Here is a 4,846-nt window from a genome sequence, read left to right on the forward strand (position 1 = left end):
TATGAGATAGTATGAAATCACAAAAGAAAGTGTGTAAAGTATGGGATGCAAATTTGTGAAGTTCGATCGATCACAAAAATGTGAGATTGATTTCTATGAGATCGATCCGAAAAAAGTTCAACCGATCTTTGAATGATCGATCTGAGAAAACTTCGATCAATCAAACTGGGAAGGGAAATTCGAAAAGTCACAGATCTATGACGTGGAATGCACGGGGGCACCCAAGCAAACTTGTGGGGCCCTCTCACACATCAACAACACAATATGGGTCACTTGTTTGGCCCATGACACTCAAAAATTGATTTAAAAATGAAATATATATACAAAACTATATACACATATATACACGTATATACACAATCATGGAAACTTCAAATATGGCAAGATTCAAACATAGCAACCTTAGATCTAACATGGCAAGCATCTAAAACATAGGATTGAAGATCGAAATCAAGAAATACAATGTGAAACTTACCAAATTCGAGAGAGAGAAGTGGTGCGAAGGAGGGAGATGAGATCTGAGGTGAATGAAAGAGATTCGAGGCTCGGAAAGGTCGCTGGAGGGCTCGTCGGAGATAGAAGAGAGATGGTTTGCAGCGGCGAGGGATGAGAAGGTCTTTAAAATCGATCTAATAACCCTAGGGTTTTGTTTTTAAAAACATTTCCCGACCAGTTTGATCGATCAGGGAAAATTTTCGATCGATCGAACATAGATCGATCTTGAAAATGTTGAGATCGATCTCACCTCGACAAATTTTTTTTTTTTTTTAAAAAAAATATTTTAAATTTTTGGAAATTAAAAAATTAAAATTACAATTAAAATTATTATTTTTGAATTTTTCGAAATAAAACAAAAGAAAATTGTCTTTGGGATATTTGAAAATTTTAAAAGGAAAATAAAATAAATAATTGAAAAAAAAAAAGAAGTAAAAAATAGAATGAAAATCTTTTTAGAGTTTTTGAAAATAAAATAAAATAAACACTAAAAACAAAAATAAAAATAAAAATAAAAATAAACTTGCAGTTAAAGTCAAAGTCAAGGTCAACAAAGGGTAGAAATCGATCAAGATGAGATCGATCGAGAATATGGTTCGATCGATCGAATAGGTGAAAACCTACATGGAAGTTCGAATAATGCACATAGAGGCCTTTTCTCATGGATCTCAAAAAATTTCTAAGTGTGGAGTGAAGATCGATCCAAGAAAAAGTTGGATCGATCTAGAAAATTTCAAATCGGTCCAAAGGAATTCTCGAACGATACACAGAAGGCTGATTTATGCAGGAATTTTCAAATCGATGGAACAGAGCAATGATTGGATACAGGGATGAGTGTTCGATCGATCAAACCTCATTTGAGATCAATCGAACAGGGACAAAATCCCTATTTCCAAAACAAAAGTGCATGCATACTTAATCAAAATTCTTAGCCATGTGTATGAATTCCAAAACATATCTAGACGACATAAGAAATGAAAGATAAAACAGAAATAAGGGAGGAATAAGGTTGTAAACCCTACAAAGCCTTTACTAGTCTTTAATATCTCTAGCAAGACATTGGGCTCTTTTAGCCTGGATCAAACATCTTGTAATGTATCCCCTCCTTGTCGAGCTGATAAGTACTTTGAATTCCATCCAACAAACGGTTCCCTAAAGAAATTATTGGATTAGGTTCAAAGGAATTTGTTGGTCCTTTATCAATGTGATCTTTGGGCTTCCATGCCCTTTCAAAGCAAGATTTTGAAACATCATTTTTTGAATTCAAGGTTGAAGATGAACTTTTTAAAGTTTTGGTTTCAAGCAAAGACTCCATTCTTTCACATTCATTGTCTAGACATTTTTCAACAACATTCACTTCTTCATGCTTGTCAAATGAATTTGGGGTTGGATTGAACATATTCAACTTCAGTTTCATATGCCCAAATAAGATTTTGATTACCCTCGTCCTACAATTAATGTTGGCATTTGCGGTTGCCAAGAAAGGACGGCTAAGGATAACAGGAATTTGGCTCTTGGGTTTTGGAACCAGTTCCATGTCAATGACAATGAAATCGATCGGGAAGAAGAATTTATCAATTTTAATCAAGACATCCTCAAGATACCCCTAGGCTTTTTGATGGATCGGTCGGCAGGTTGTAAAACCACCGACGTCGGTTTCAAGTCTCCTAAGCCTAATTTAACATATACCGAGTATGGAAGAAGATTAACACTTGCTCCTAAGTCTAGAAGAGCTCGATTAATGACATGGTCACCAATGATGCAAGAAGTAGTAGGCGAATCGGGGTCCTTAAACTTTGGGAGAGTGTTATGTTGTAAGATTGAGCTCACTTGCTCGGTCAAGACCACTTTCCTAGGTGCTTGGCTCTTATTCTTCCTTTTTTGGGTGCAAAGATCTTTTAAGAACTTGGCATAAGCCGGAATTTGCTTAATTGCATCCAAAAGTAGAAGATTAATCTTCACTTGCCTAAACATTCATTGGTCTTGGTCTTTTGCAAAGATCTTTTAAGAACTTGGCATAAGCCGGAATTTGCTTAATTGCATCCAAAAGTGAAAGATTAATCTTCACTTTCCTAAACATTTCATTGGTCTTGGTCTTTTTTCTATCAAGATAAATGGATCCTTTCAAGGCATCCGGAAATGGAGCTCTTTGCTCAAAAACTTTTTCAAAACTTTTCTTTGAAACGTCATCAACACAAGAATTTTTTAAATCCTTTTTCAAAGCTTTGTTCAATTCATCTTTCAAATCAATTTTGGACTCACTATTCAGATCACTTTCTAACACTTTCTCATTTGAATGATCATGCATCTGCAATGAAGGAGCAATATGATAAGAAACGGGACGCGTGTCAACTTTTGGTTTCACCAGTTCACTCTCTTCATTGGACACACCTACTTTATTGTCCACAATCTTCTCACTTCTCAAGGTTGTCACCACATTGACATACTCAATTATGTGCCCTTCCGATGAGGAATGAGTCTCCACAACACATTGTTGCTTTGGTGGGGCATTCAAAGGCATCTTTCCTTTCTCTCTAGCATTTTAGGTACTAGCTATTTGCCCTACTTGGGTTTCTAGCTTAGCAATGGATTGAGAATGAAAATGAAGCAATTGAGTGTTCGCCTCTAGAGTGCCTAAAGTGGTTAAAACTTTCTCTTCAAAGGCGGGACCCCTAGAATTTCCTTAGGAATATGATGGTTGATTAGGAAAATGAGAATTAGAAAATTGATTACCATGTGATTGAAATGATGATGATTTAAAACCTTGGGAACCTTGGCTTTGCATTGGTGGCGGAACATACTTCCCTTGAAAACCACCTGGGGAGGGTTTGAGCCTTCCCCTTGGCTTTTCTAAGAAAAATTTGGATGTTTCCTCCAACTTGAATTGTAATGAGTGCCATAGGGATTATTCCCTTGATTAATAAATGTAGCATTGACTTGCTCAGTGGGCTCACTTTGCACATGTCCATAGGGATAATTGGAAGTAGAATGCAAGACACTTGAATAAGTCATGCAAGATTCAATAGATGCACGATGATGAATATGAGTAGGGGAGGAAGATACTTGATTTACCAAATTTTAGTTTATCAAACCTTTGAGACAAGGATTTCATCTTAGCGGCTATGTCATTGGAGTTGTCAACTTGATACAAGCCGACATTCTTCCTTCCACCTATGTTTCTACCATTTTTAGAAGATAAGGACCTATGCATGGAATTTTCACTCATACTTTCATACAATTGCCGCACATCATTTTCATGCTTATCAAGATAAGAACCACCCATAGATGCATCAACCACCCATAGATGCATCAACCATACCCTTGTGATTATCCAGTAAACTTTCAAAGAAATATTGGACTAGTTGCCACTCAAGTATGTCATGATGAGGGCACTTTCTAAGCAAATCATTAAATCTTTCCCATGCCTCATGAAACATTTCCCCATGCCCTTGAGAAAATTCTCTAATTGAAGTTCTCATGGCATTGGCCTTAGAAACCGGATAGTACTTTTTCCAGAACTCTTGTTGTATTTTCGCCTAAGAAGTTATCGAAAAAGGCCTAAGATTGTTGAACCAATACTTTGCCTTGTCTTTAAGGGTAAAAGGAAAAAGTTTAAGTCTTAAAACTTCCTCCGGCATGTCCGTGTATTTCACGGTGGAACACACTACAAGAAACTCATCCAAATGCTTATAAGGTTCTTCACTAGGAAGTCCATGATAGTTTGGAAGCATTTGAATAGTTTGTGGTTTAATTTCATAGTGATGTGCTCTAAATGGAGGCAATTGAATGCAAGTGGGTGCATTATATTCATTAGGCACATAATGGTCTCTTAATGCAGTGGGATGATTCACAATTGGTGATGCTAAATGAACACCTTGATTAGCTTGAACTATGGGGGGTTGTGGAGCAAATATTGGCCAAGGCATTCCCAATGGAACTTGGCCTTGTTATTGTGGGTGAATGAATGGTATAGGCATGCCTAATGGTACTTGAACATTTTCATGATGCACATTAGGGTGGAGGTTGCCTTGTTGGTTTATGTGACCAAGGTCCTCCACATGGTCGTCAATCAAATCCTCCATTGGTGAAATGGAGTGATGAGAACTACCTCTCCCCCTAAGATTATGAACAACCGATTCAAGATGCAAATTAGGAGGGACAAGAGTATGATTCAATGACCTACGACCATGCATACACTAGCAAAGCAAATAACAAGCAAGTAACAATCACTTCGGCCCCGCAACAATTCAATCAACAAATCTCCATATTCAATGATTCCACACTCCCATGTTTAAACAACATGCAAAGAAAAGTAAATTGCCTCCACGCGGGCTCACGATTTATCTAAGAA

General features: G+C 37.1%; 1 pseudogene; it reads left to right on the plus strand.

Annotated features, from left to right (window-relative positions):
- Positions 1 to 3,870: 3,870 nt before the first annotated feature.
- LOC132310583 (small nucleolar RNA R71) lies at positions 3,871 to 3,969 on the plus strand (annotated as a pseudogene).
- The last annotated feature ends 877 nt before the right edge of the window (positions 3,970 to 4,846 follow it).

This window comes from Cornus florida, unplaced genomic scaffold, assembly GCF_030987335.1.
Source record: "Cornus florida cultivar Cherokee Brave unplaced genomic scaffold, ASM3098733v1 CherokeeBrave_3.0.0_Hap2_Chr05, whole genome shotgun sequence".
NCBI lineage: Eukaryota > Viridiplantae > Streptophyta > Magnoliopsida > Cornales > Cornaceae > Cornus > Cornus florida.